General features: G+C 36.3%; 1 long non-coding RNA gene across 2 annotated transcripts in view; it reads right to left on the bottom strand.

Annotated features, from left to right (window-relative positions):
• LOC110743470 overlaps window positions 1–12794 on the bottom strand; it is a 543894-nt gene that overhangs the window by 36650 nt on the left and 494450 nt on the right. For both annotated transcript variants that reach the window (XR_002522570.2, XR_002522571.2), the window contains one exon: window positions 1205–1259. This is a non-coding gene — a long non-coding RNA (uncharacterized LOC110743470). The remainder of the gene's footprint in view (window positions 1–1204; window positions 1260–12794) is intronic.

Below are 12794 nucleotides of genomic sequence, written 5' to 3'. Positions count from 1 at the left end.
CAAAACAGCCAACGTCAAACCTTTTGCAGATAGAAATTAAGATGTTTGAAAAATCTCATCAAGAAAGGAAGCTAATTCAGTGATTTGATACACCAGGTTTCAGTTCTTCCTCTAAGTAGTGTGCAATATACATTCAATTATTTACATATGACTAAGAAACACTTTCAATGCTGCCCCTTTAAAAGAGGTTATATCTGTGGTAACCTCGTAAATATGCTGATAGTTATAACGCTATTAGTTGTGGGCAGCCTCCACCCTCGTCTGTGCTCTAGATGGACTTCTCCTAAATCTTGCTCATTTTTCACAAACACCAAAGCCTACTAAGTGAAAAACCAAAAAGAGAAAGGACCTGGCTCACTCACCACTTCATTTTAATCCAGTAATGTAATTATTACATACATTATATACATATATATTTCTGATATGTATTTTATATATACATATACACTAACCATATATATTAGAAAGGCTCCTGAATAATTTAAACTTTTGAATAACCATGGATTAAATTCAATGCTAAGATTTTTCAGGAAAAATATAAACTTTTATAAATGTTAGTAAAACAATGAAACCATAGGATGAGAAAGAAGAAGTGAGATTAGTTGGTGAAACTTCACTTTTGCTTTTGCTGACAGAGGCTGAGACCAGGATTATTTTGCAACCAGTATGTTTGTGCACATGATTCTGGATGTCTGCATGGAAGCATTGTTTTCTCTGCAATCTAGAGAAAGCTGTAGTCTCTCAGTCACTGTAGAAAAAGGAGCCATGTGTTATGCTGCAGATGGTAAATTTCCTCCCATCACATTCACTCACTGTGCACTGGGAAGGCAAAGAGAAGTGTGAAGTAATTTGGTGGAACAATGCTTTCTATATAGGCACAGTGGACTATTTATCTTTGAAAGGTCAGTTAGGAAAGGATGTCATTGCATTGTGGAGTAATACATATGAAAATTAGTTAAAGCCATGAACCCCTACAGGGGGTCTCTGTATTGAAAAATCACCAAAGGCCTACAGTAAATGTTCTGTTAACTGGTATGGTTAGAGAATGAGGTCTGCTGGTTAACAATATGTTGCAGTTTAGTCACTATTGTGATCTATCATGCCTAGATTTGAAATATCCAGGAATTAGGGTTAAACAAAGAAGTGAAGAAACACAAAGACTCTGTCAGACAACCAGATTTCAAATGTTGGCTACAATTCTTACCAGGTGTGTGATGCTGATTAAGTTACCCAACGTCTCTAAGCCTTAGTTTTCATATCTAGAAAATAAAGATAAACCTGAATTAAATACCATGCTAGGAATTTCACTCATGGTCAAAATTGAGTTTCAGAGACTGGGGTTTCCCTCCTGCCTGATGTGAATGAAAAACTGAACAAAATGTATGAGGCATTAGCTTTTAAGACACTTGATATTACATAATGAAGGACAGTGACCTCTGGACTATTGTAGGTGAAGTAAGACCTTTGGCTGCCTCAGATTAATGCCTTGAGAGAATTTCCTGGACTAGAGCAGAGAGGGGAAATCAGGTGTAGTTGAGCCAACTCCCTGAGCTAAAGAGGCAGAGCTGAGTATCCAGGGAGACCAAGGCAGCTAAAGCTCACAACACAGAGTAGGAGAAAATAAGGATTTCATAGAGAGAGAACTCTGGAGAACTGCAGGGGTTGCCTCTTCAGTTCAGCAGAGTACTGATCAGCACATTCATGTGAAGAAAGGAGTTGAAGCTGAAGAAAAGACCACCACAAGTATTAGTGAGAACACCACCCATTGTTCACACAGGATCAGGAAGTGCCTGTTCTATCAGCTAGAGTGGAAAACTTTGTAAGTCACATGCAGTTGTTTATAGTAGTAAGAAAAGTCTTGCCTCAGTAGCAGAGGAGAATTACTCCCACGTTAAACGTGATTCTAGTACTGCATAACAAATCTTACAAGAAAGACCTAAAAGGGCCAAATAGTTTCTAAGTAACTATGTCCCACATCAAAAACAAAAGGATATTTAAAGATATACAAAAATATCTAACACCTAGGAAGGTCAAATTCTCAATCTCTGGTATACAATAAATAATTACCAGGTATGGTAAAAATAAAGAAACTATGACCAATCATGAGAAGGAAATCAATTAATTGAAATTGACATATAACTCACATAAATATTAGAATTAGCAAAAAAAGGACTTTCCAACAGTTGTTATAACTGTATTCCACATATTCAAAATGTTAAGTAAAGACATGGAAGATATAAAAAAGAACCAAATCAAAAATTTTTTAAATATGAAAACTACAATGCCCAGTATGAAAAAATAAACTGGATATGATAAACATCAAATTAGAAATGGCAGAAGAAAAGAATAGTGAACTTGAAGATGTAGTAATAGAAATTACTCAAAATTAAACATTCAGAAACAAAATAATTTTAAAAAGTCAAAAGAGCGTCTGTGAGCTGTGAGACAACTTCAAGCAGCCTAATACATGTGTAATTGAAGTCCCTGGAAGAGAATAGGTGACAGAAAAATATTCAAAGAAATAATGATTACACTTTTTCCAAACTTGATGAAAACTACAAATCCATAGATCCGAGAAGCTACACAAGAACCAGCACAAAAAAAGAAAAAAAAAAAAAAAAAAAAGCTACACCAAACCACATCATAATAAAATTGCCCAAAAACAGTGATAAAGAGAAAATTTGTAAAACAACCAGAAAAAAAGATATAGTTATGTACAGAAAAACAAAGATAAGAAACAAAGTAGATTTTTCTAAAATCAGAAACAATGCAAGAAAACAGTGTTCCACATCCAAAAGAAAAAAAAAAAAGTCAGCATAGAATTCTATGCCATGGGAAAATACCTTCCAGACACCAAGGCATAATAAAAACATTTTTAAACATAAAAGAGCTGAAAGAATTCATCACCAGCAGAAACGAACTATAAGAAATGTGAAAGGATGTGCTTTAGATAGAAGGAAAATGATATCCCTGAAAATATGGATTTACACAAAGGAATAAAGAGCACTAAAATGGGATCAATATGAGTAAATACACAAGACTGTGTTCCTGTAATTTATATAACTTTAATAGATAATTGGCTTTTTAAACAAAACTAATCATCTAGTATGGGGTTTATAAAAGATATGAAAATATGTTGAGACACACCAGTGGAACCAAGGCTCTGTAGGGAAAAATCAAAGCATACTGTTGTAAAGCTTCTTAAAATATCCATGAAGTGGCATAATATGACTTGAAAGTAGACTGTGATAAATTAACGATGTACACTATAAACCATAAAGTACTTACTAAAATAACAAAAGAAAGGGTTATTTAGTAGCCAACACAGGAGATAAAATGAGATAATAAAAAATGCTATGTTGATCAAAGAAAGGGAGATAAAAAAGAAAGGAGAATAAAGAATGAATGAGATTAATATAAAATAATATGATGATAGAACTATATCTAACCACCTCAATAACTGTACTAAATGAAAATGGATACCTCAATTAAAAGGATTGAACGTAAGAGTCAAATATTTGCAGGGTATTCTTTTGATAGAAAAAAGTCTAATTCTAAAATCCATCTGGAAATATAAAGGGCCTACAATATCCAAAATGATTTTCAGAAAGAACAAAATTGGAGAATACTACTACCTGATTTTAGGATTTATTATAAATGTTCATTATTCAAGGCTGGATGGCATAGATACATAGAGATAAACAAATAGATCAATGGAACAGAATAGAATAGAACAGAATAGAATTCAGGAAATAATATTCCCATAGAACATTTTACAGGTTGGCCAAAATTTGGAGAGGTGCCAAATTCTTTAGAATATATAAAAAAGCGTTTTAGACCAGGAGAACTTGTTTTCTAACACAAGGACTATGGTGAGTAATTTTAGCTATGCCTAGAGGAATGAGTTACATTTGCAGCTTTTATTTAAATGGATGTTTATATATATATGTATCCATATATAAACACATATATAGGGATCTTATGTCTTATTCTCATCCTAGAAATGAAAGGAAGCACTATTCTGATTTAGTTTATGAATAATCCCTCTGAAATCTTCCATAATTTTATTCAAAATGGCTTTGCATTAAAGAAATTCTATGTTTTCCTTTTGCTGTCAGAAATAAACTACTTTTACATGGACATAATCCGCTGCAAACATTCACACTTATAATCACACTCATGCACACCCTGGTCTTTTCTGACAGCTTGCAAATATCTCTGCTCTTTACATGCAGCCTTCACAGTTACAAAGCTGAAATTTCTTTGGCCATTTCCTCTCATGTTTCTATTGCTCAGCTTTTCACAGGGTTTTAAAAAATAGCTCAGGCACACCTAAGAAAAATATGCATTTCTTTTCATTGCCTGGCTAAAGGCCAAAGCTTTTTAATCACCATTTAACAAGAAATCCGTGCTCTCAAGTGTACTGTGTATCAGCAGAGAGAAGACGCTCCTGATAGAGATTTACTTTTCTACCTTAAAAATCCACTATCATCCTCTCATTTTCTTCTGCCCTTGTTGCACATAGACCTTTGCTACCCATAGAAAGAGCTATTCTGGTATTCCTATTCTATTGATGAATCTCTGGCTGATACCTGGTGTCTGTTAGAACATATGCAATACAAACCTCACCCCTGTAGCCTTATTCTTCATGAGCCTTGGAGGACATACTAACTGAATAAATATTTCTCTGTATCAGGAACAGTTTGTTCAATTTACTAAATGTCTTGAGTTGGGATCCCCAAAAGCAACCCCTGAGTTGAGGATTTGTGTGCAAATAATTTGTTAAAGATATGCTAGAGACACTTGCAAAGGAATGCAGGCAGCAGAGGAGGGCAAGAGAAGGAGCCAAGCCAGGGTGTGACTCTAAGCAAAGTCTGGTGGAGGCTGGCTTCAGCCTGACTCTAAAGAGAAACTTAGGAGTGTGATTTACACCTCAAAGTTTTTCTTCTTTAAGATCAGGGAGCTGGGCTTTCATACTCTCACAGAGTCAGTGGTCACTCATTCCCTAAAGATCAGTTTCAGAGATATAAAACCCCAGGCATGTCCAACTTTCTGAATATCTGGATGATGTGGCTCCAGATGTCACAGATTGTCCCTCAAAGCAAATCAAGGTGTAGGTCATTAGAAGCAAAATCACACAGAAGTGGGGTGGGGGGCATGGTGGGTGGTACACACTGAAAGGATCCTAGGGCCCAGGAGATCTGGCCAGAGCACTAGCACTGTCCACAGCACTTAACAAATAGTCATCAAGCACCTGCTCTGTGCTCGGTGCTGCACACAATCTTGGAAACAAACTAGTGAGCAAAGTAATCCTTTGCCCATTACAGTTGAGTTGATGCAAAGACATTATTTCATTATTTTCTTATGGCTGAGTAGTATTCCATGGTGTGTGTGTGTGTATATATATATATATTTTATATATATTACATATATATACACATACATATGTATTACATTTTCTTTATCCACTCATCAGTTGATGGGCACTAAGCTTGATTCCATATATTTGCAGCTGTGAATCAGGCTGTAATAAACATACACATGCAGGGGTCTTTTTGATATAGCAACTTCTTTTCCTTTGGGTAGATACCCAGTAGTGGGACTGCTGGATTGAATGGTAGATCTACTTTTAGAAACTGGCCTTTTAAACAATTGCCCCAGGAGATGCTTATAGTTATGTAAGTTTGGGAAGCATCAACATCAATCATTCTTTATCCCATTACATTACCGGGCATTATAGGGTTAATTTCTTAAAATTTCGTTGTTAAACTTTATTGGACTCTAACAGCCCTTTCTTTAGCTGTAGGTAAGTGTATACACACACACGTATGTGAAAATGCAGCTTATGTAACATGCATGGGTTTTCCCACCATTCAGCCAATCCAAGAACCAATACTAGGATCTTCTCTTCTTTATCACTACCCCTTCTCCAGGATTCAAGAACTTATACTTTCTGTGACAGAAGGTTAAAAGTGACCTGAGTGGTTCACAGAGCGTCAGCTAATTCTCGAGTGAGATACAGGCACACTGAATCTCAGCTGACACCATCGTGGATCAGTCATATGATCCACGGTGATGATCCACAGCAGTGCGTGGGCAAGAACTGCCAGTGGGATGCCCTTTGGTTCCCATCATGAAAATAGCTGCCTCCTCTGCAGGGGCAATGGGCATTGTCCAAAAGCCAGAGGTCTGTGAGTGCTGGGCCAGTACCATGTAGTCTCTGGCTCTGACCACTGGCAGTCCCTGATATGCTCACTCTGTTAACAGCCTCCTCTCTGCTTGACTCCTCCCTATCTGACCTCCTCTAAAGTACTGCCTCATGACCTCTCTTTCTCCTTTCAGCACAGGTAAACCCCATCTAGAGTCTATTTTCTTTCTGTGGTGTGTGCGTGTGTTTGTATGTGTGTGTGCACGCGTGCGATAAGCTCCTCTACTCCACTTCCCTTGGGGACTGTCTTCTAATTTTTCTGGCTTAGAAGGAATAAAAAATGAAAACCATGGAGGTTTACTGTTTGTTTTCTTCTCTTTCTGCCATCACAATCCTAGTTTTCCTTTAGGAGGTATGAATACCCCTGGCTCTGCCCGATACTATGGTCAGGAAGTGCAGGAAAGAAAGCCATGCCCCAAGTTAAATATTTCATTGTCTTATCTTGCTACCTATATTTCTTCACTGGAAAGTAAGCTCCCCAAGGACAGAAATGATGTTCATTTTTTGTTGTGGCACTTTAAGTGGTGGTACATAGTTTGGCATGGGTTAATAAATACGTGTTGAATTAATGTATAAATGACTATGTTTTCAGTCTTGACTCCTCTCCTGCCCTTTTTGTGATTGTAACTTACCTATTTTTTTTCAAGGCACTGCTCAAGCCTTATTTCTTCCAAGAAAACTTCCTTGAGTATCCTCACTTTTCTCTAACCTCAGCACTTCTATCTGTATCTCACAACATCTCCTTGTTTGTTATTTCTGTGATTTTTAGATTATTTATTTGTTTGAGGCAAATGATTTTCTAATAACTATATAAGAAATACTGTAGTGAATTGCATTCAAGCTGTTTCTTAGAAATCTCTCAAAGCAGACTTCTGGCATCAATCCAGGGTCTAATTCAAGAAAAGTACGTTGGGTCAAAACAATGCTCTCTGGGTACACAGCTCTTTGACTCTTTGACTTGTCATTATTCTCTTATTTTTAATATGTGTCATGTTTCCTCACTTCCTTCATGGACAAAGGATTGTATGTTTTCATCGACAGATATGAGTGTGGCTCAAGGCACGTAGTAAATTCCCACTGAATATTTGATAGTTTTTTTTTTTTTTTTTTTTTTTGAGACGGAGTTTCACTCTTGTTGCCCAGGCTGGAGTTCAATGGCACGATCTCGGCTCACTGCAACCTCCACCTCCCAGGTTCAAGCGATTCTCCTGCCTCAGCCTTGCGAGTAGCTGGCATTACAGGCATGCACCATCATACCCAGCTAATTTTGTATTTTTAGTAGAGATGCTGTTTCTCTGGGTTGGTCAGGCTGGTGTCGATCTCCTGATCTCAGGTGATCCTCCCGCCTCGGCCTCCCAAAGTGCTGGGATTACAGGCGGGAGCCACTGCGCCCGGTCTACTTAATATATTTTAAAGATGCTAGGGCTATTTCAGAGACTCCAGTATTTTTTACATGGACAATTCTATTGCAAATGTGTCCCTCCTGGTGATTTAATGTGTCCCTTAAATTATTAAGTTGTGATTATAATGTTCTGTGGATGGTAAAAGAAAGTGTGTACAACTGCAAACATGCTCCCCTGTCCTTCCTCAGGATATAAATGATAATTGAAGTCCATGTAAATGCTTAATTTAATCCTAAGGAGGTGTTTCTATTTGCTCTGAAACTTTGCATTTGACAAAGACAGAATTAAAATTCAAGAATGCTTGGGCTCTTGAATGTTCTTTTCCTTTTCAAAACTTTGTCTCAGCTCCTAGCCGCCTTGGCAAATTTTTGCCAGCCACTGAAGGAAGAAGAATATTTTTACTGCAGCATTTGCTGCTGTTTCAGAAATGAAAACATGAATGTTTCAGTGAAGAGGCACTGGCACTGGCAGCAGAACTCAAATCTCAGGAGATGACTTTTCTTATGCAGCAATCCTCTTTAATATTGAAAAATGAAACAATAATATTGCTGGGATTTCTGCTAAAATCCAGTAAACTATAGGATCTTTTATGAAAAGAAGCAAAAGATAATAAAAGAGAAATAAAAGCATCATTAAACAATCAGTGAAGCCTGTCCTAATGAGGGAACAAGGCTTTGATTCTTTACCCCAAGATCTGGCAGTGCTAGTTGGAAATGAAATGATGCAGAGCTGTGTAACACAAAGCCCAAGCACAGTCTCCTTTTACCACACATCCTTCATCTCAGAATTTTATATTCTCGAACTCTAGTGTGCTTCTCTGGTAAAGAAAACACATGCATGTTGTTAGTGGTTTCTCTACAATTATAAAGCAATTAGAATTGTTGAGTGCTATTCTAATAGAGGCTGTTTAGACATGTACTTTAACAAAGATTTAAAAGGGATCACAGACACCTGAAGGACAGTGGCTTTTGAGTGTGAGTATTTTCTCAAATTTCTGATGGCATATTTTAATTTGTTTACAAAAAGGCTATAGTTTGTGGCTTGAAAATAGTTTAGAAGGAAGGGTCATTTTATAAAAATGCTCTTATCTGAAAATCTTTGTGCATTTGGTGAACATGTCACTTTGACTCAGATGAATTTTACAAGTATTTTGATTCTTCTGTGCTTTGGAGAATTTCTACGTGTCTGACCACTGAGAGGAATTGGATTAGACTGGATAGAAAGCATCACTCATGGCAATGTGTGCTCTCCATATTGGGGCTGACCTTTGTTCTGTTGGGGATACCAGCCAGATTCTAATGGATAGTGTTTTCCACATCTTCAACTCATCAGCCAACTGGCAGAGATAACCCAGGACCATTAGTTAAAAAAAGAATCATTATCTTTTGGTTAATCTGAATAAAGTGAAAAAAAAAAAAAAAAAAGGAGCCAATGACAGACTAAGGGCTTTACAAACTGTAGTTAAAGAAACATTTAGTCAAATCCAAAGTTGCAAGGAAAGTGACAGATAATATCGTGCAGAAAGGAGGATTCCATGCTTTTCTTTACAGAAAACAAAAATTAGTAAAGTCAGTGTAATAATTTTTCTGATGATCATTCAAAGATATATCTGAGAAAAAGAAAAAGACATCAAACTAATCAAAAGTAAAGTCATAATATCTGGTACCTTGGGAAGAAATAGATTCTAGTTTCTTTATTGTACTGTAGCTAGACAAAAAGGTGTGAGATAGACTGGGAAAACAATACTTAAGAGCAGATTTCCAATGTTCTTATCATTGGATGAAAATAATTATGTCAACAATGAAAATAAGCACTGTTTCACTAGGTCACAGGGACAAGAACTTCAGCTTGAAATGATGAAAAGCCAAAGAGTAGGTTTGATGAGTACTGGGTCATAGTCCTAAAAGGTATTTGGCAATTGTGTCCTGTTACTTGTTTCTATTTTTATTTGACATTCACCTTCACGTATTTCTCTGTCATAGCAAAGAAATGTAGGTAATTTGCATGGTATAAGAATTAACTTATGAGCTTCTATAACTAAAATCCAAAAATAACAATGGCTGAAACAGGTTAGAGGACAGTTACCCTTTTGTATAATAGTTTGAATACAGTGGAGATCATATCTGCAACCCAGACTGTTAATTTTTTCATCTGCCATCTTCAACTGTCACCATCCATTTGAGTTCTAAAACGACGACGGTAGCGCCTGCCTTCATATTCTCTTTCCCGCCAGCCTTAAGAGGGAATAGGGTGAGAAAAGGGTCTGTCCCTTTTCTTTAAGGGCAGGTTTCAGAGCCTTTACACATCACTTTGATTCATGTTTATTTGGCCCAAACCAGTTGAGTGTGGTCACACGACAACACTCAACTGAAAAGGAGACTGAAAAATGTAGTCTTTCATCACAAAGCTATGTGCCATGGTAAAATATGGTTCTATTTTTATTTTTAATGTCCAATTCTCTTTATGGTTTTTGGTATTTCATCTGAATTTCAGAGTTTTTATTATTTTAGGGATAAAACTTACTTTGAGATACACTTTATGTACTTTGATTACATTTCAATGTGTCTTCCTGTATCCATTTATTAATCACTGATAGCTACTACATTACACTAATAATATTATTTGTCCAACTTTGTTAATTCCTCCAATGGATATTGCTTGTGTTAGGCTAAAATTTTATAATATTTTTGTTATAACATTTAACACAATACTGAAGTCCCACTAAAGAGTGTTCTTTAGAGACTTGAATTGTTGGATTTGCTATTTGAGTGTGTCTGTAGGTATGTGCATGTGTGCATCAATAAAAGATATACTTTTTTTTGATGGAGAGGAGATGGGTGTGGTAATTTAAAAGAAGAACTAGAGAAGCTGGAGAAAATTAAAATAAGTCAGTGAAAAATATTTGGGGAAGGGAAGGAAAGAGAAGAGATGAGAAGGGAAATGAGGGGAGGGAAGGGAAGAGGAGGGGAGGGGAGAAGAGGGAAAGGGAGGGGAGGGAAGAGGGGAGGGGAGGGAATGGAGGAAAAAAAGAGGAGAGGATGACAAGGAAGGGGAGGGAGGTTAAAAAAGGGAGGGAGAAGAGGAGAAGGGAGGGGAGGGGAGGGAAGGGAATTGGAGAGGAGGAGAGAGGAGGGAAGGCAAGGGGAGGGGAGGGGAAGGGAGGGGAAGGAGAGAAGACATATGAGTTCACTTTGCTCCTAAATGCACCTGTAGATTCTGAAAAAGAACCTGAGCAGATCATTCTTCAGACACACAGATATACTCCCTTTGTGGTAATTCATCAAGCTATAGGATTAGAATTTGTGTAATTTCAATGTGTCATACGTAAATAAAATTTTAAAAAGAAACGTTAATATAAAACAAATGAAAGACATTATGTAAAAATAATATAAACACATTTGAACCCAAAATTAAATGGACTCTATCATTCTAAAAAATTTACTTTATATTTCTCTCTGTATATATAGTTTTATAGTAAATAATATGTTTTAGACATAGATGGAGTTCTACTCCCATCTTTATACCCCATCATCCTTAGAAAACACTATACTGATGTTAATCACCATTTCTGTGCATGGATTTATACTTTTACTGTATATAAACATTCATAAATAATTTGGGCTAATATTTTGATTTCTCAGTTTCATACAACATATCAACAATGTATCTTTTATAATTTTCATTTATCACTCAATATTATTTTTGAGATCTATCCATGTTAATGTATATAGATCAAATTTATTGAAACTCCTATATGAAACTTCAATCTGTGAATAAGCCAACTTATTATTATCCATTCCCCTACTTGAAGGGCAGTTAGATGGTCTCCACATTTTTGCTATTAAAAATATTATTGGGTCGGGTACAGTGGCTCACGCCTGTAATCCCAGCACTTTGGGAGGCCAACGCGGCAGATCACAAGGTCAGGAGTCCGAGACCAGACTGACCAAAATGGTGAAACCTCGTCTCTATTAAAAATATAAAAATTAGCCGGGCATGGTGGCGGGAGCCTGTTATCCCAGCTACTCAGGAGGCTGAGGCAGGAGAATGGTGTGAACCCGGGAGGCGGAGCTTGCAGTGAGCCGAGATTGCACCACTGCACTCCAGCCTGGGCGACAGAGTGAGACTCTGTCTCAAAAAAGTAAAATAAAATAAGATATAAAATAAAAAAAAAGTTACTGCAGTCAAAAATCGCTGTATGTATCTTTTTGTCTACGTGTTTGAGAACTTCCCCGTAGCAAATATCTAGACAGGAAAAGACAGCACACTGGAACACGCACGCTAATCCTGACTATTATTAGTCAAATGACTGTCCAGAATGATTGTAACAGTTGTGTTTCCACAAACAATGTGGAAGAGTTCCCATTTTCCCACATTCTTGCCAGTACTTGGTATTATCAGGTTAATTATTACTTTATCAGGTTAGTTATTATGCTATGTTTTGGAGGAGTTTTAAATGGTATGCCAATTTGAAATACCAATTGTTTTAATTTATATTTACTAATTACTTGTGGGTTGAACACAAGCTCCCTGGTCACTTATATTTCCTCTGTGAATCACATGATCAAGACTGACCATTTTTCTATTGGGCTGACTTTGTTTCTCTTACTTATTTTTAGAAGAGATTTAAAAATGTGTTCTAGAACTTTGTCTAATAAATAAATGGCACATATTTTCTTTTAGTGTGTGATAAATCATTTTGTCATTAAAATCTTTTATTATTATTAAAAGAAGCTTTATTTATTGTTAGTGATAATGCCAAATTTGTCATGTTTTTACTTTTTTGTTTGTGTTTTTCTCTATTTTAACTAAGAGATAATTCCTTATTCCAATGAAATTTTTTCTTCTAATCATTTTAAGTTTAACTTAACAAATTTGTCTTCAATTCATCTGATGTTAATGTTTGTATATGATATGAGATACATATGTAATTCAGTGTTACCAGTATATACAGCACCACACCAGTAAGGGAAGAGCCCATTCTTTCTTCAGTTAAGTGAAATGTCATCTCTGTTATATGGCCAGCTTCTGTACATTCATATATTTTTTTTAGGATGTACGTTTATTCCTGAATGAAGGTCCAAGTTTCCATCCAGTATTATATCTTGGGCCTAAAGGATGTCCTTTAATATTTCCTATAGTACTAAAGCTGTATTAGTGATGAATTATCTCAGCTTTTCTTT

Source organism: Papio anubis, chromosome 5 (genome assembly GCF_008728515.1).
Source record: "Papio anubis isolate 15944 chromosome 5, Panubis1.0, whole genome shotgun sequence".
Classification (NCBI taxonomy): domain Eukaryota; kingdom Metazoa; phylum Chordata; class Mammalia; order Primates; family Cercopithecidae; genus Papio; species Papio anubis.
This window is presented reverse-complemented; position numbering and strand designations above follow the sequence as displayed.